This window comes from Cupressus sempervirens, chromosome 8, assembly GCF_028749045.1.
Source record: "Cupressus sempervirens isolate cs-2001-9-10 chromosome 8, ASM2874904v1, whole genome shotgun sequence".
Classification (NCBI taxonomy): domain Eukaryota; kingdom Viridiplantae; phylum Streptophyta; class Pinopsida; order Cupressales; family Cupressaceae; genus Cupressus; species Cupressus sempervirens.
The window spans coordinates 435,856,692-435,877,364 of record NC_143125.1 but is presented as its reverse complement, the minus strand read 5'-3'; positions in this window follow the sequence as shown (position 1 = coordinate 435,877,364).

Here is a 20,673-nt window from a genome sequence, read left to right as displayed (position 1 = left end):
AAAGCACCTCCTTTACAATGATCTACTAATCTCTTCAACTCAAAGGGATTAGATTTTAGATAGTCTATGGGAGAGAATTATATTTTTGACTCCTTATGAAATTGGATAAAATCAAAAGGGATCTTTTCCTTACCTATTAGAGATGTAGATGCTCCTTGATCGATGTGAATGCTATTTGATAAAGATGTGGGATCACTTCCTAGAACACGATTAGAAGATTGATTTTTGAGCTTTTTACTTTGGGTTAACACTGTGTATGAAGTTCCATTGATAGTTACATAGCATTCGCCCTTTGGTTTAGAGTCTGACTCATACTCCAAAAATAAATTTCTAGAGTCACCACTTGAGTACAAATCTAACTCAGAGCAAGTAGTTACAATATTCAACTCATTATTGGATAAAAATTGCATCATATGAGCCATTTTTAGACAACTTTCACTATTATGGTTTGTTGTCAAATGAAACATGTACATATTTCCTTTCTTAGGTGCTACCTTAATTGCCAACCTTGGTTGCGAAACTATAAGCTATGAAAAAATTTCATCATTATTCTTCCCTAGTGGATTTTGATAGTTTTTTTGGTAAGAGCGACTAAATCTAGGTAATTGCCTCTTCACTGCCACCAACTCATTTGATAATTTTTGGATCATTTCATCAAATGAAGTAGTAATGCTAGAAGTTCCCTTGGTTTGAAGTTTTCATTTCCATTTTTTGACGGATGTCAAGTCATCTTCAAATTCAACTATATTCTTTTGTACATCCACTAAATCTATGGGATGGGTGCTTCTCGAATCATAATTGATATCTAGGAACATCACACTTATGAAGAATGTTTTCAGATTCCTAGCAATAGGTCTATCAGTAGTGGGGATGCTGCTAGTGATCTTATTGAAAGTTGTGACAAAATCCCTCATACTCATGGCAGGTTGCTTTTTAATAGATGTCAATTGTGTTAATAGGATGTGTTCAACTTTAGACATTTTGAATCTTGTTTCAAAGGCCTTTCTCATTGTGTCCTAATTTGTGACTGAGCCATCATCTATATGATGAAACCAATCTATTGCATTCTCTATAAGAGTTTCTACAAATAGCCTTATAGCTACATCTTCATGAGATATTCCTAGGATATGAGGAGCTACAAAAAAGGCCTTAATATGTTCATATATAGTAACTTTCCCATCACCTAAAAACTTAAGTAAATTCTTCCTTGAACTAGATGGAAGTGGGTGATAAGTTGTTAGTGTTAATGGACCTGCCACCATAGCCTAGTGAGTAGCCATGATTGTTCTAGCAAGCTATGGCAGAATATTGACAATAGGAGGAGTAGTTACTTTGTATAAGTCCAATACCTAGCAAGTCTTATGTGAAGAAAATTGATTTCTAATAGGTGAAGGTGGTCTACTCCAACTTTTTTTATCACCTTTCCATATAGGAGTGTCTAGGATGGGGAAATCGAGTTCTATGAGCTTCTTGAATACAGGGTCTTGCCCACCTTGCTCTTTGGTACTTCTGAGAAACCTTTCTTGTTCCAAGATGTTAGATTATTTTTTTCTCCATGTTTCACATTCTACTTGTCTTTCTCCTCTTTGGATTTCTCCCCATTGAACAATCCTTTCTAATGCTTCAACCCTAAGTTCTTCTTCTTCCAATACCTAGCTAGCATTTTCATAGTGTTTCATGTCCATCTTATTCCTCCAAAGAAATGTATTAAGAGATGAAATTATATCTTCTTGGTCATCTTGGAATCCAAGATTAGGTTGGAGCACTAGGACTATGTTTTGTTGAGGTAGTACCATTTTCCCTCATGTTATAGATTTATTAGTCAAGTGATTGTTCCTCTCCATAGCAGATCCACAAAAAATCTATTGGTAAATAGATCATTCTTTCTTATTTAACTCTTTAGATGCCCAATTTATGAACAATATCTAGTTACAATAGTTGGAAAGATGCTTCTAAAAATACTAACCTTCCTCTAAATTCTTAGGTACAGCTCCCTACTATAGTATGATTTGCAATGAATTATGTTTTTTTCTAAATATAAGATTGGGTATGTTCTCAACCCAAGAATAGGAGATGTAAACCAAGCTAGGCCTAAATAGGAACTAGCTCAAGCAATAAATTGTATTTAAGATTGATTAAGTTTATGAATTCACACATCTTATGAACCCACAATGCTTAATGATTCAAGAATGCATACTAAATAATACTAAATTGATTTCACAAAAAACTAATTATAGAGAAAGACTAACTTGAAGGAAAACACCAAAGGTATTTCTCTTGAACCTATAATGATAATACTTATCACATTTAGTTTTTTTCCTCAAAATAAGGGAATGAAGTTATGTTCATTCCTTTTTTTAATTCAAATAAAAGACAAAATGTACAATTAACATCTAATAGAATGGAATAGAAAAGAATTGATGCAAAATACCATTCAATTGTCTCTGTAACATCACGTATTTCACACCAAAAATTAGCTGACCTTTTATTAATCTTTCATTCCAATACATATAGGATTCTAAGATGATCATTACAAAATAATTTTAATCAGTTCATCTCTTTAGAAATGACAAATGGAAAGAAGCCAATTTGTCCATTACAATCATTATATCAAAATATGAAAGGGGTGAAATATAAATCACTTCACCTTCTTCCCATTTTTTGATTTCGTCTTGTAGATATTGTCAGTGAAAATGATTTGAATTAATTCTTTATGCCTATGAACATGTACATTGGTATATCTTAAGAGCCACTTAGAATGCTCTTTGACAAATCTTTGACAACACTTAACCAATATTGTATTTCCTCCATGGCCACATGTACACACCCGCAAAGTTTTTGGAGATTGAGAACTCTATTCTAGTGGCCAAAAGATATCCCTATCAAACTATCTATGAAGTTAGATAAATTTGTCTACATGCAAGTCATTCTAATGATTCTCTTCCCTTGTGCACTATTTTGGGAATCTATATGTAGACATCTTAGGAATTCATAATCTCTATCCTGATCCTTCTTCACTTTAACTTTGGTTTACTTAAGCCCTTTTTCTACTACCATGATCATTTCTAACTTAAACTCCATGCTCTAAAGCCACTCAAAAAAAGGCTCATCTCCTTTGGCCAAGATCTTCACTTTGACAACCTACTTAGCATTCATGTGGATAATCATCTTTAGCAAAGTGACACAATCTTCACTCTAAGTTTTCTCCATAGCCAAGGTGGCTCTATTTGCTAAAATGTAATCTTTCCTTGTTTCCAGCATCAGTATGGCATTGCCAATTTTCTCTATAATGGTGATTCCCTCCAACTTGAGTTTCCTATTCCACTCTCTACCAATTTTTCTGAAGTTTCCATCTTCTTGGAGCTAGGAGATGAGTGCTTGGACATTGGAAATAGTAGGATCACTAGTAATAGGCATTCTAAAGATGCCTCCCAATGGGGTGACCAACTACCCAATGAAGCCTTTTAGCTCATGGATTTGCCCCTTCATCCTGACCTTTGACAATTTAAGACTTTCCAACTATCCTTCAATCACCTTGTTTGTTGACTTCCATAAGCCAACCTTGGTGTCATGTCTACCCTCCCTTAGATCCATTGAATGTAGAGCAAAATCATTAGTAGACATATCCTTGATTCTTTCTTCTTTGGTAGGTTTTGCATTTATTAGATGCTCTATTTAAGGATCTTGTCCAAGGATGGACAAGGTCTTTTTCTTTTTGACCTTACTCAGTATTGATCTAGAGTGGATAGCAAGAGATAAGGTATCCTTGTTGGGATCTCCTTCATCTCTTGTATTTTTGTTTCTGTCGAGGGTGTCCTCTAGCCACAAATCCATGCCTATCACCTTGGAGGCCATCTCGAGGGAGTCTCTGCTAAACATATTCCTCTTGATAGGGGTGATTATTTTTACAATCAAAGAGAAAGGATTCTTTGGGTTTGTAAAATGAGCTTTAGAGAATCTGGGCCCTTATCTACTTCTAAAGTCTTCTTCATGCCTCATCAGATTAAGTAGACTCACTATCACTACTTCCTCCATCTCCTAAATCCATTACCTACACTTGAGGACTACTTAGCAAGAGAAGTACAACACTTATAGATGAAACTAGGCTAGTATGAGGCAAAAGGGCTAGAGTGATTGCACCATCTTTTGGTCCCACCGCATTCTTCTTCTTAGCTTCTAATCGAGTTCTACTCACTAGGAAGGAGCCATCATGACAAGTCATGGCTATGGAAATATTTTTGTTGGGAGGTTGACCGCTTCCATCTTATGGTTGAGCCTTTCCTTGAGTAATAGCCAAGGTTGCACCCGATGTACCACCATGGCAAGAGGAAGCCATTACAACTATTGGAGAAGCTTGAGTGGTTGTACTTTTACTTTGACTCCTTCTGGCTATGTTCAATTCAACCCATTTCCTAGTCCTTTTGATAATTTGGCACATCATTATATCTAGCTCCTCTCTTGCATCTTCATAAGGTTCTAATCTTATCAGAGTGCCTCTTAGCATGGTCAAATAAGTGTTACTATACATGTTCTAACCATCATCTTCTACTCCTTCTACATCAATATTAACTTTATATATTTTTACTTGATCAACTATTAGCTTGGTGAAAGAATGATCATGGATCTCAACTCATCCTTGCAATCAATCTAGTAGTCTTCAATGGTGGTGATGTGTTTGATTACACTATAGATTTGCAACACCTCCCTTGCATACCCATTTAGATCAAACATGGGCCTCAAGACTTTATACATCCCTAGCTTATACTTCATTTCAAACACCTTCAACATGTTCTTGGCATAAAAACAAGTTTCACAACTAAAAGCTCACACCTTTATAGGGAATCCATACCCTTTCTTCTTCAGACTCCCACTCAACATGTTCATTTGGGTAGCTTCTCGCATGATCTCAATCAACATGATCATATCACTAGGATACTCTATAGCTTCAAAGTTAAACCATCAAAATCTGAAAGACAAAAATACAAAAAGGATGAGAATTGGATGAAGTAACTCCAAAATTGACTAATGGTTGCCATGGTTTTAGGACTTAATCTTCTCTCTAGACATCCTTGTAGCTCCCTACAAATTCTCATGATGAAAGCATCATTAACTCTTACATACTCTGCACAACTATTTTCCAATTGTAAGCATGGGTAGAACTCATAAGATTTCACATCATCAAGAAAAAATTTCACCCTTGGGAGGCCTAGCCATAATTGTAAAGAAGCTAACATGTAAAAGAGAAAAGAGGACATATAGAATGTGTTGTATAACATTGTGATACAAAGTGAATTGGTTAGACTCTTGCTTACCTCATGAGCCCAATCAATATATTGGGTGTCAAAGTAGATGACTTGCACCAAAATGAAATATTGCTCAATAAAATTTAAAGCTTCTACCTCACCTTTCAATTTGTGCAAGAGGACCAAGATATCAATAATCCTAGGTTTGAGATTAATCCCAAACAGAGTCATAGGAACCTTACTCTTGTCACTTCATCTTTTTTGGAACCAAGTCTACATGATTTCCTTCTTCTAGATCATCTTATTTGTAGAGAACTAAAAAATGGCTCCTCCAAATATTAAATATTAGAATTCCTCTCATTTTGGAACTTGAAGGCAATTCACCATAGTTTTCCTATTGACGTAAACCAACATTGTATCATTTGGTAGCACAATTTTCCTTGTGCCCAAGTTGTAATGATTTATGCACTCATAGATTAATTTTGGAGCCTAGACTACAACTAAAAACCTATTACCTTAACTAGCCTACATCCTTGGAGCTTCTCAGCAATAGGATGAATTTTCTTAGATCTCACTCTCTTCTAAAAATCTTGCATGTCATAGAAATAAAGAGAGGTATCTGTGAAATTTTGTGATTGGGACCTAATCCCATTCAATCTATCAAAACTCGTGAATCTAGTTATAATTCTTTTTTGAAAATGAATTTTGAATCTATAAAATGAAAAGAATAGCTAATGGAATAAATACTAGCTTTTTGAAAAATTTATATACATTAACAGAATGACAATTCAAGAAAAAAGAGTAGTAGATTGTTCAACTATTCATGTTTCCATATATATGGGAGCCTCAATCCATCCATTGATCTTTAGAATTTGTGTCACATGAATGTATTGAATGATAGATCTATTGAAATAGTAAATGTATGGTTTTAATAGATATCTTGGGGTCTTTTTGCTATTCTATTGGCCCAATGGTGACTTTCTATCTCCCCATACTTTCTCATTTTTCTTTAAGTTTTGAGAAGTTACCAATAGAGTATTCTATGGGAAAATATCCACTGAGTTGAATTTTGGTGCATTAACTCTTTCCTATAATTGTTAGATTCTTTCTATTATCATCTTTAGATGACTTATGTAGAAGTTGTGGGTCCAATCTACTTATTAGCTTGATTTTCTTTAAGATCTAGGAAATTATCTTCATAGGTTGAAAACCTGCCAAGGAGAAGACAATTTATGTTTTTCCACCAATGCTTCCCTTTTAATTGACCTTTAGACCATTTTCCTTTTGGGCTTAGAAATTTGTAACTAAGGTGAAAAAAATTTGTAGGGGCTGACTAATTATTTCTTTTCCTTCAGAATTGCCTTTTGCAAAAAACCAACTTCAAGGGTTGAAAGCCCACCAAGGAGAAGTTGGTTCTATGTTTTTTTGTAAAAAATCCTAAAAATTATTTGTGATGGATAATCATAAAGGGAACTTGAATTCAACATAGGGTATCATGATAATTTCTTACTCTAATCCATATGCATTATTTGGTGCCCTTTGGGGGAAATCATCTTCATGGGTTAGAAACCCATTCAGGAGAAGAAAAAGTCCAAATTTCTACAAGCTTCTATTTTTATTAAAAAAGTGATATATCATAAGTGGATATATCTTTTTAAATGATCACTGTATGAGAAACATGAATCTTCATTGGACCAGACACTAACCTACCCATACAATCCCTTGACCAAAATGGAGAACCATGCAAATATGAAATGCAGAGAAGGAGAAATGGAGAAATCTGATGGAGACTCATTTCACCAAAGAAGGCTTAGATCTAGACTCAAACATGACTAGAAACTCACTATAAAACAAGTTTTCACTTTTACTAATTACTTTAGAGGACAAAAAGAGGGGCAACACTAACCTTAAACATGTTTTAGCTCTTGGGCTCTAGTATTGTTCATACAATATGGATTATTAAAACCCTCTTTTTAAAGGTTTTAAATGAAATTTTTTGTTAGAAATATTCAATACTAAGCTAGGTTATTAAGAGGGGAGGGGTGAATCAATAACCTTTAAAATTGTATCAAATTTAGCGCTTTATAATAGTATACCAATTATCATTTATTGATCTAATTGCATGCATGAGAAACTAAAAACATAAAAGTATCCACAACACATGAACACAATAATTTGGTGACCTAAAAACCTTCCAAAATAGAAAGTAAAACTGGGGTGGGGATGATACCCACAAAAATTCAATACTATAGCATAAATTTAGCCTATTAAGGCTTACAATGATCAATTCTAATGATCTTCCCTATTAGGAGCAATTCGGACTATTAGGTCCACCTTGTTAAAGGTTTTACAAACACACAAAAAAGTATGCACTATGTAAAGAGATTTTGAGAAAGATTTTTAAGTCTACCTTGTGAAAGGATTTTGACTAGTTCACCTATTAGAATGAAACAATAGATCTCTGACTTAAAACTAAATTAATGATAGAGATTCTTTGAAGTACTGATCACCTTTTGTGATGGATATGTCTCTATTGCTCCTTTTTTGATATGGCCTTCAATATATACTTTATCTACTACTTGATCACATTCACATTCTTACATGTTCATTATCTTTCATAATACTTTGGATATGACACAATACATTACATATATATACCAATCCAATTTACAAAATTACAAATTCAGCCAATCTACTAGTTAACACCAATATTACAAAGTTGACCCATATGAAAACACTCAAGTTTTGAACACTGACTTGGTGAAGTTTTGATACTTGGTATCCATTGTCATTACTTGGCATCATCATGCATTCAGTAGATGTAGAAGATTATTGCATACTAATCACCTCAAAGTAGTCTCAAACTTGGTCTGCACTGGTGAATTGGTAGATATTGTGTTACTTATCATAAACTGAATCACTTGATGAACACTACTCATCATACAACTTGGTTAACACTAGCTTCATATTCCATGAACTACTGGCTTGGTAGAAACTACAAAGTTTGATAACCACTAGAGCACTTAGGTTGAACTACTAGACTTCACACTACTTGATTCTACTCAGTTTGAACTATTTTACTTCACACTAACTAAATTACCTTAGTAACCATTGGAATTCTTGGTGGCCACTTAGAATTAGTCTAGAAGACTTGGTAGCAATTGTAGAGCTCGGTGGCTACTAAATTACATGGAAAATAATGTAGACTATTCAATGAGCTCGGTAGCCATACAAAATTTGAATAAGTGTTGTCACTAATAACAAACTTGACTGATATGTCAATAATCTCCCCCTTTGGCATTAGTGGCTAAAACACTTATTAGCCAAAACTTATATACATCATTATGTGATACTAACTCGATAGAATATAATATTTTGAGATTTTTCAAAATTTATCTTTATAAGTATGTATAGTATACTATACAACATATCTATAAAATTCTCCTTTGCTATATACATTTTCTCCTTTACATGATTCTCCCCCATACAATATGCATAGTTTGTGCCCCTTTTTGAAAATAATGTGAAAGATTTATTCAAAATGATATTCAAGACTTATTTACATGGAGACATCAATATGAGATAGAAACTCAAAATGTACCTTAAGAATAATTGCTAGAGTTTTATCCCAATTTTCTTACAAAATGTTGCATGTATGGAGAGCAATTTGCACTTTTGCAGAGAGTTCTATCATGTGATCTACAATAGACAAGTTATTGTCATGGATCAATATTTTTGAGTAAATAGTGTGTTTCTACATTGTATTTATCATAGGAAGGATCATATTCTAAATATCTATCAATGATGAGTGGATCCTTATTTCTTCTCTCAACAACTCTGCCTACATATCTAGCAAAAATCTAATCTTCATATGATGTGGAGAGCTTGAACTAGGGTCAAGTTGCAATTATTGTGCACTAGCTTTTATATCCTCATCAATCTTTGTCAACTTGCTCTTTATCTCCTTTTTGAACTTGGTAACATCACATAGCTTCACAAAAAGTAATGTTACATTGGTGCAAGAGGTTTCAAGATTGGTCAAAATTGAGGAAAGCTCAACTTGTTGAATGGAAATTTGCTAAGCAATGTGCTCAAGCACTTTATTTTTCAAATTTATTTTCTACTTTCTCAATTAACTTATCTTGACCACTAGAGTCCTCATTAAACTTTTGGACTACCTCTTCTAATTGCAATAAAATGGGTTGAGAAGTATCAACCTCAATACCTATGGTGTTAGACAAAATATTCTTAGCATCATCAATAATTTTATATTCTCTATCTCTCTCCTCTCTGAATTTCTTCTACTTTGCCTTCTTTTGGAGGAGTTGACCAGCTATATGCATTTGATCTATAGTTAGATTATCAAAGTCCCATTTTGGAATTTCTATTATCTCATCTAGGTCTATATCCTCTTCTATCTCCTTACCTCTACTCAAAAAATATTATACTCGAGTGAACATTGGGTTCAACTATCCTTGTACTTAATGCCTCTATATACAGAATGGAAACAATTGTAGATATACTAGGACTTGCTATGAAAATTGATATAGTACTTATTGATTAAATACTAATAGGAATACTTGCTGAATCCAAAACTAAAGAAGTCAAAACTGAACTATCCATTGCTGAAGTAGACAAAATTGTAGTATTCAAAGCTAAAGTACTTACTATTGAAAAGCTCAAAATTGTAGAAGCAACTATACTTATTGCTAATAACTACAAATCAAGAGCTAAAGAAGAGGGAGGTTGCAACTTAGTAGATGAACTAGTAGTCACTTCTATCATTGATGTGCTAAGTTATGTGGGTGCAAAAAATGATTGGACATTTGAAGTACCTATAGTTTTCACAATCCAACTTGTTGAAGTTGTCTCTGAGCTTGATGTAGCACTTGGTTTGATTGGAGAGTGAGGAAGTGAGGCAATAACTACAATGCCTATCTTTATAGGGTCAATCTCCTCATCATCTTCTTTGTCTTCCTCTATAGCTTGTTCCTCTTTATCTTCTTCAACTTCCTCATTGTCAAAATGTGTAGGCTCAATGTAATTTTCTTCTTCCTCATCATCACTATTATCATCCTTAACTTCTACTAGGAAGTCACTTTGTTTATGCAAATGATAAAAATTCTTCCACATTCTTGTGGCATTCTTAATCACATGCTCTATATCCTTGCTCAAAATTAAACAACTATTAAATCTAATAGTCATCTTATCTTCATTTTTCTTTAAGGAATCTTTTACCTCAACATCTATGCTAGGTAGCAATTGCATTAGGGTTTGTGCATAAATATCTTTTGTTGTTTGCATTGCAAAGTCTCATCTTGGCTTAGTTTTCTCTCATAATTCATTAGAGATTTGGGAGGCTATCTAATCTGGTGAATACTTCTATTTTCCCATTTTAGTTAACACTAGTTCTTCAACCTATTTCTTTTCTACCTCTGATCATTTTTCATGCTTCAAGGATTTGAAGTTTTTATACCTGCACATTCTTCCAATTGTTTCAACTTTTCTTTGAAGGTGAGAGGAGGTTTGCTAAAGAAAATTTCAGCACCTCTCTTCCTAGACCTCCTTGTAAAAATTATAGTGGATTACTTAGGTGGCTTGGTGATGATCACCTTGCCTTTATTCTTCAAGGGTTCTTCTTCCATTTTAGACTCATCCTCTATATCTTCTCCTTTGCCCTCAGTTAACATTAGAGGTTTACTTGATTTTAGTTTTGCTATCCTCCTCTTACCTTTGTAAAATGCTTGAGGGAGCTTTATCTCTAGCTCTATTCTTGCCCTTGCCTATCATATGTTCCAAAATATGATTCCTTTGGATCAAAATGTTCATTAATCAAAGATTCAATTATGTCCTTTGCTTCATTTATATTCACCTCATAGGGAAGAGGTTTTACCCATACAATTTTGGGTTTCACTACCTGAATGTAGACTCTATCATAGTCTACCATGAAACAAACATCATCTTTGTAGTCTTCTACCAGATTCTTGGGTATTCTAAATTTGTTATTCATTTTTTCTTTGAAAACTTCAAAGTAGTTATCCATAATGCTAACAAAATTTTCTCCCATTTTTGCAATGTATTCATTAATCTGATATAGTAGAGGCACATCTTTCCTCCATACTATTATGCCTTTAGAAGGGAATAATATTTGAACATAGAAAAACAAACAAGTTAACAGAGAGCCAAATTTGTAGGGGTTGTTCTTGGAAGTCCAAATACTTTCCATGTTCTTGCTGAATTGTTTCAACAATAGATCTACCAAGTCATAAGACTAATCATTCTTCACAACTTTATAAGCTAAATCCACAACTTCACTTGATACAATATTAAGGAAACTTGAACTATATATCTTATGAGCTATCACATGTATCCCAAATTTTAGTTTTGCATTAACTACATTGCTGATTTTCATGCCTCTATCATCCCACTCGGCTAGGGTTTTCTTTTCCAACTTAGTCCAACCTAGGGTTTTGGTGATTTTGGCTTTAGTGAGCATGGGAAAATGAATCATTTTCTTTATAATCAAAACTAGTTGCTCAAGCCATAGCTGACCATTATGCACTCAACTTAGAATGTATCTGATCCATTTGATTTGAAAACCTTAGGGCATGTGAGGAATGTGGGTCAAACCTTTGTCTTCTAAGTGTTTATGCTCAGGTTTGAGAACTCCATTAGCACATAATTCACCCAGGGCATCATCCATTTCTAGGGTTCTAATTTCCTGAATAGAACACTTGAAATGAGTTCAAATATTGTTAATAAGAAGTATCTTTAGATGAATTTGTGATTGAGCTTCGGTTGGGTCGAGGGTTTCTATGATCGTGGGCACAAGTTTGAAGTCTAGTGCTTTTCATTTGACTCCTCAAACCAACATTTTAAACCCTTTCTTCGCTTTGCTACTATTGCTAGATGCCATGATTACTCGCTAAATTATCAAACCCTTGAAAACCTTGCTACAAATTTTCTTGAAGTCACTTGATCACATTGAAATTTACTTCTTTGCAATAGCACCTAGATATCACAGTGAAAAATGAGTTCAATTTCATGATTTTTGATAAAACTTCACCATTAATGCTTGGTACAAAGGTAGCTAGGTTGACATCATGCTTGATATTATGCTTAATAGTATGTGTGACAGCCTATCATCCACTATTCCATTGATTACTCGGTGAAGGTTCCTTGACTTGGTAATCATGTGTGTCTTGTTACTCTTGACCTTTCTCATTAAAGTCTATGACCCGACCTTACTCGGTAAAGAAGGTAACTCGGTGATAATTGATACCATTCTTCCTTAGTGATCCTTTTGTATCTCGAATATTAATTTGGATCTTTGTCACCTTTTAATTTAGAACTATTTAAATCTAATCATGATAGTGTAGTTACAGTTCTCCTTTGGTAACTCAGTTGAGAATGGTGGAGTCACCCACTTCGTGAGTGACATGACAATCATTACTTGAACTAGCATCCTAGGTAGATTTAGGAATCCATTTTTGCCTCATCTACTTTCAAAAGTTATCTTCTTTTGCTTTCTTTTCCTCTTCAACTCTACTTGTATTCATGCAATTCTTGGCTAGATGACCAAGTTTGGTACAAGTGAGACATCTTATGGTGGTAACTCTCATCCTCGCGTGATGTTTAACATAGTTCATGCCAATGTGTCCATATTCTCCATAGTAATGATATCTACACCAAGTGTTGTAGTCCCAAATGAATATTGCTTTCACAATTTTCTCTACTAGATTGAATGACTTAGTTCTACAATCTGATGCCTTGTGACCTTGTTTCTTTCATTTGTGACACTTGCCCTCAATTTTTGGTTTCTCTTTGCATTCATTAGCCTTGTGACCATGTTGACTGCAATTGTATAATTTTCCATTAAATTTTTCTTTACCATTACTCCAACATTTGTTTGATGTATGACCTATCTTACCATAGTGATTATAAGTAGGTCTTTGATTCCTTTGAGAACCTTGTTCAAAGATTCACCTTCTTCTTTGTATCCAATTCCTACTTTACCTTTTTTCTTATAGAGATTTTTCTCATTCAGTTGATTTAATTGATTCATGTCTACTTGGGATTTCATCATTCTTTCATTGATTTTCTTTTTAGTATTTAGGTCATTTTTCAATCTTTCACTAATTTACTTTTTAGATCTCAACTCATTTCTTATTCTTTTATTGATTTGTCTTTCTAAATTTAGATCATTTCTTAATCTTTCATTAATCTATCTTTGGCTCATGATTTCCTCATTCACATTGGAGGTTTTATCCATAATATTTACATGTTGAAGGGATTTATTATGGATTTCATTGTTTCTTCCATCCATTTCTTCTTTCATCTTGTTCCTCTATTCCAAGATTTCACATAGCCTTACTAATTGAATTTCTTGTTCTCTTTTTAGCTTTCTTACTCTTCCTTGCAAGGAACTATTCTTCTCTAGGAGTTCTTTAATTGCATCATTTGCTTCATCTAAACTGCTTGAACAGAAAAAGTCTTCAATTCTTTTTTCAATGTACTAATGATCATTCATCTAATTTACAAGTTCCTTCCTTTTTTGAGAGATTGGGAAAGTTTCTCCTTAGATTTCTTGAGTTGTGCAATGGCCATTTCTAGATCCAACTTTTCATTGTCAATTGTCTTATCAAGTCTAAATATCTCCATATTCTTGATCTTTTCTTAAGCTATTAAACTTTCTCCTGAGAACCACAAAGCTTTGATACCAATTGTTAGAAATATTCAATATTAAGCTAGGTTATTGAGAGGGGAGGGGTGAATTAGTAACCTTTAGAACTTTATCAAATTCAACACTTTATAGAAATATACCAATTATTATTTATTGATCTAATTGCATGTATGAGAAACTGAAAATATACAAGTATCCACAACACTTGAACACAATAATTTGGTGACCCAAAAACCTTCCAAATAGAAAGTAAAACTAGGGTGGGGATGATACCCACAAAACTTCAATATTGCAACATAAAATTGGCCTATTAAGGCTTACAATGATCACTTTTGATTATCTACCCTTTTAGAAGCAATTAGGACTGCTAGGTTCACCTTGTTAGAGGTTTTACAAATGCACAATAAAGTATGCACTCAGTAAAGAGATTTTGAGAAAGATTTTTAAGTCTACCTTGTGAAAGGATTTTGACTAGTCTACCTATTAAAATGAAATAGTAGATCTTTGATTTACAACTAAATTGCTAATAGAGATTCTTTGAAGTATTGATCACCTTTTATGATGGATATTTCTTTGGTGCTCCTTTTATGATATGGCCTTCAATATATACTTAATAAGCTACTTGATCACATTCACATTCTTACATGTTCATTATCTTTCATACTACATTGTCTATGATACAATACATTACATATATATACCAATACAATTTACAAAATTACAAAGTCAACCAATATACAAGTTAACACCAATATTAGAAAGTTAGCCCATATGAAGAAACTCAATTTTTGAAGACTGACTTGGTGAAGTTCTGGTACTTAGTGTCCACTATCATTAAGTAGCATCATCATGCATTTGGTAGAAGCAAAAGCTTGTTCCATACTAATCACCTCAAAGTAGTCTCAAACTTGGTCTGTACTAGTGACTCAGTAGATACTATGTTACTTGTCATAAACTAAATCACTTGGTAAACACTAGTCATCATACAACTTGGTTAATACTAGCTTCGTATTCCATGAACTACTGGCTTGGTAGAAATCGCAAAGCTTGGTAACTATTGGAGTGCTCAAGTTGAACTACTAGACTTTACACTGCCTGATTCTACTCAGTTTGGATTGCTCCACTTCACACTAACTGAATTCCCTTGGTAACCATTGGAATGCTTAGTGGCCACTTATAATTAGTCCAAAAGACTTAGTAGCAACTGTAGAGCTTAGTGGCTACTAGATTACATGGAAAATACTATAGACTATTCAATGAGCTCGATAGCCATACAAAATCTGAATAAGTGTTGTCACTAATAATAAACTTGACTGATATGTCAACATATTTGTGCTTCCTCCACAACAAGCATCAAAATCCATTCCCAACCTCCTCCTTTGATTTTTTATCCCTTCATACACTTATCCAACATTTCCAACTCAAGATTGATCTATGTCAATCACATGTTCATCACAAAACTTCTTTACAATTATTTCCTTGCACCATGTCAAGCTTTCTTGTTTGCCTAGGGATCACTTGTTAAACAATAATTTCAAATCCCACAAAATCCAAAAAAGACTATTTAAATTATATAGAGGATATTTTTTTGTCACCAAGAGCCATGGCATCTTGACCAAGGACACTCAAGCCATGGTCCATTTCATGCTTGCACCACAAAATTGGACAACAAGATCATTGGAACCAAATATTTTTCTAAACCCTATTAAAAGCTTACTTGAAATTAAAAAAAGGTTGAAAAAAGACTCAAAATGTGAATACAAGATGCTACTCTTCAAACACAATTCATTATTCAATCCAAAAACTTGGTGCCAACTTCAAAAACTATGCTTCAATGTACAAAACTTTCCCACTACAAGTGTTGTCGGTACACCCAACTATCCAACCCTTGAAAAAATGTTTGAAAAGTCTTAAATAAACTTATTCCTCCATTATATCTTGAATTTAAAACCATAACTACCTAATTCTTTGGCTGTTCCAAAATTTCCTAAAAGTTGTCATGTAATTTTGGAAAAGTTGCAAAGTTGTCAATGCAACTTTTTGACAACTTTTGCAATTTTGCTCCTAGATTCTTCAAACTTGGTTAGAGTGTTATCAAACCTTCTAGGATGAAATTAGAACATATAAGGACCACCTTTACTCATTGTTTTCCCCATTTTATGGTATTTTACCACATTTTTCCACTTGGAGAAACTTTTGCAATTTTTCTCCTATTAGGACCTAATTGACAAAATTAGAGTCCCAATCCAAAACTTATCAAATCAAACCACCTAGACTCACCTTGGAACTTTATAACTAGTAGTTATTACCCCAATGGTTGGTTAGACCATTTATAAACCAAAATCAAGCTTAGGGCTTTACCTTACCCTAGGTTCTCCTGCACCATTACCCTTGTCACTACTTTCACCTTATTTTTCTTTATTCTTAGTTGCCTCAACAACTTCTTCTAGTTGTGTAGTCATTTCCTCTAGGACTTGTTCAAGGATTATATTTCTCTCCTTTTTCTCACTCATTTCTTTGGCTAACTCTGTATTTTTCACCATTACTTTTTTACCTACTGATTCTTGAGGCTGATACATCTAACCACAAGCCTAATATTTTGAGGCTCTAATATCACTCTTATGTAATGAAAAATAATTCTATCTAATCCTACCTTCTCTTAGGATCTTCTCTAGGCCACTTATCTATCCCACTAGGTTCTTCCACTAGCCCTAGCTCAAGAGGATCTTGCTCCCAATCCTACCCTTCTTCAACTTGTCCAAACAAATAATGAAGTCCACTCAACCCAACTAATGCTCCATGGATTTCTTCTTGGCTCATCCATACCAAGTACCCCAATATGATCAAAACTACACAACAATGGAGAGGGAGGTTTGGTTTTAGGGCATTGGATCTATTCCAATGGTCATTAACTAAAAATGCAAATAGATCCCTATCAATTTCAATAATTTATTCTAAACTAGGCCTAATAGGGCTATAAGGATTTAGGCCCCCAAACACACGTTTTGGCTTGTATTAAAAAAAAATATTAAAAAGCTAGAAAAAAGACTCTATATCCTAACACCATTTTGGAAGACTTTTCAAATTTACCTAATCTCAATTCCCCAACTTTTTTGTACATTTGGTTCGTAGAATGAAGCCTAAAAATAAGGGTTTTTCCAACTTGCTAACAACATCCACAAGAGTTTGTTCAAACACACACTAAAACTTATAACCAAGACTTCTTGTTGGGAATGGAGTTTAGTCATAGATATGACCACCTCTCCATAGGCTAGATTGAGGCAATGAATGTACTCAATCCACCAAATATCTCTTTCAACCTCTATGATCCCTAACCTTTCTACTATGGATTTCCTAGGGCATCATTCTAAAACTATCAAGCTTTCTTTCTAGGGCTGGAGACTCTACACAATTAAAGTATAAGAAGTAATCTCACAAATCCCAAGGAACCATATAGATGCCATAGTGGGAATTTTAGGTATGACCTCATAACCACAACCTACCTAGCTCAAACCAGTGATAGTGCTAAAATAGATAAATTTACAAAATAAAAAGGGAAAAAAACTATACAACTTATTTAACCACACATAGAATGAATAAATTACATCTACCAACTCATGCACAATGTGCTTGGCAGATACTTATAATCTGAATAAGTGTATGTCACTAATAATAGACATGACTATAATGTGAAAAACTATGTACCTTTAAAATTATTGTCATTCTTTTATCCCAATTCTCTTGCAAAACTTTTGATCCATGTAAGGCTATTTACACTTCTACTAAAAGTTCCATCATATGATCAACTATGGAGAATTTGATATCATGGATCAATGTTTTCTCATGTGTAATATATTTTTCCATTGCATCCATGTTGGGAAGGATCATGCCTTGAATTTTTGCAAATGTGACCCTTATCCTAGCTTCTTCCCTTAAAAATTCAGCCCCAAGATCTGTCAAATACCTAATCTTTACAAAATGTACAGAACTGTAGCTAGGATCAAGTGATAATTGATGTGCACTTTCCTTCAAATCAGCATCTATTTTGATAATTTATCCTTTATCTCCTTAGTGAAAATTGATGTGTCATTTAACTTTACAAACAAAGTAACAATGTTATTTACAAAAATTTCAAAATTTGCAAGAAAAGTAGACAATTATACTTGATTAATGGCTATCATTTGAGCTAGCTTTTCCAAAACTTTATTATCAAATTTTCTTTCTACCCTCTACAAAATTTTATCTTGGCCATCCATTTCCTCATTGTACTTGTGATCAATGTCAAAATGTTGATCCAAAATTGGTTTTTTCTCATCAACCTCAATATTTAGTGCATCAACAAATATGCTTTTGATGTCTTCAAGTACTTGATTGTTATTTTTTCTTTCCTCTCTGAGCTTTTTTTGTCTAGCCCTCTTCTTCCATAGCTTGGCAAGGGTATCCATTTGATCAGGAGTCAGATTGGAAAGATCCCAATCTAGTATCACAATGTCTTCCTCTAGATCAATCTATTTGGTAGAGACTTCTACCTCTTTACCCTTTCCTTTATGAATTATCCAAGGAATAATTTCCTTATCTTTCTTCAAAAATTTAGAGCTTAGTTGAGGCTTAACCTCAACTACCATTGCACTAGCCATAGTAGAAACAACAATAGAAGTTGTGGAAATAGTATCAAATATAGTTCTAATAATAGGAATGCTTGAAATACCTTGTTGTTGCTTGGTTAGGCCTGATGCTGACATGATTGGAGCCTGTTGCTTTGTAGATGAAGTGATGGAAACTTCACTCATCATTTCACTTGTTAATCTTACTCCAATAATTAGATTGGTTCTTGGTGAAGTAGTATTTACCACAAGTAACTTGGTAGTGGATAGCATTAAGGCTTTTCTTAGAGAGTTATGAAGAGAAGCCATTACCTCTACTACTATCTTTTCTACATCTAAGTTGTTAGAAATGCTTTAGAACAATTGAGAGAGGTAGTGAATTAGTTATTCAAGGTCCAAATGTCCTATTCAAACTTTTCACTAAGTATAATGAGTCCATTCAACCATTCATTCATCTAAGCTTTAACTTTTCTAGTTAGCAAGTTATTGTAAATCAACATGAAAGCATAACGCACAAGAAATCAACACATAACATCGTGATTTACATGGAAACCCAATTTGGAAAAACCCACCAGTAATATGCTAATCAATTCTCACTCTTCTAAAGTGATGCCCTATGAAAGGCCTGCCCTATTAAAGGCTTACAACACACTATTAAATGTGATCTTGTTAGAGATTTAACCACCCTGTTAGAAGTGGACCTAGTTAGAGGACTTCAGAATATTCACTTAGAATGCCACCTCGTTAAATGATTTATAAATGGCTATTAAACCAACCTAAGTCCATAGGATTTTCATATCTAACATAATTGCTAAAGAGTATTAGAAAATCTTGACCTAATTACAACATACAACTTATCTTACAGATGTTAGATCACTTCTCAGCTCATACCATTGCCTGGCCTTCAATCACTGCAATTCTAATAGCTTGTCCTCCTTTCAAGTGTAGTCTCTTTGAGTCTCCATGCTCAATGTACCAATGCAATCATCTCTTAATCACCACTTGTTGAAGTAGAGCCTCTATGCTCTTCCTTCTCCTAGATGTCTCCTCCTTGACACCCTTCTAACCACTTCACAGTTTGCCTCTTAAGTAGCAATAGTATCACTAGCATTTTTTTCTTGGTCTATGACTCCTTAAATAGAAGTCTTGGAGTTCCTTTTCCCACTCAATTCTTTCATTCTTTAATTTAAATTTGTATGTAGAAGGTAAGATTCATTGCATCTAACCCATATTTTTTTCCTCTAGAAAATTCTTGAATAATCCTCTTGAATACACTGAAAAGTGGTTTACATAGAATTCTATGCCACCAGCTCATCATCCTTATCTTCCAACTCATTCACAAAATTCAAGGTAACCACTTTTTCAGCTTAGATTTGGTGAATCTTCATCATTTGAAATAATGTAGCACCTCAACACTATTGAAATACTAGTGCTCAGCACATACTATGTTACTCAGCATCAACTGTGATTTTCTTGATGTTCGGCAACTAAAAATCACTCGGCACCAATTATTTTTTTTTGATGCTCAGTACCTAATCTTCACTCAGCACCTGAAGATCACTCAACACACACTAGAATTCCTTGTTACTCAGCTCTAACTAAGAATTTTCTCAGCTTCAACTAACTTTCTTGGCACCCACTAATGATCTTAGTTTAAGCTTTGCAGTCAACCTTGGTACAACTGCTTCCTCCAATGTTTCTAAGTGTGACCAACCTCAGTATCTTTGAGTATGCTATCAATACATCATTTAACCATTGTCTTAACTAATCCTTGAACTTCATTACAACATCATAACTCAACTTTTCTTTTAGGTACTCTTGTAACATCTTGTTGATCAAATCCTCTTCATCAATCAACTAAGTGATAATACTTGAATCCTATAAGAAAATATCATCCCTACAAATAGTAGTTTTGACATCAATGAGAAAACAATGATTGAAAACAACAATCTTCTTTCTTTGCAACAATCTCCCTCTTTGGCATTGATGGCAAACCAAACTAATCAACCATCAGACTAAACAATTCAACCACAAGTTAACTAAGTTAGAACAGTAAGTCAAATGCCGAAAAGTAAATTGTGACTTCACATCTCCCTTTACTATTCTGATTGCTTTATTTTTGCTTCTCCCTCTTGGCTAATGT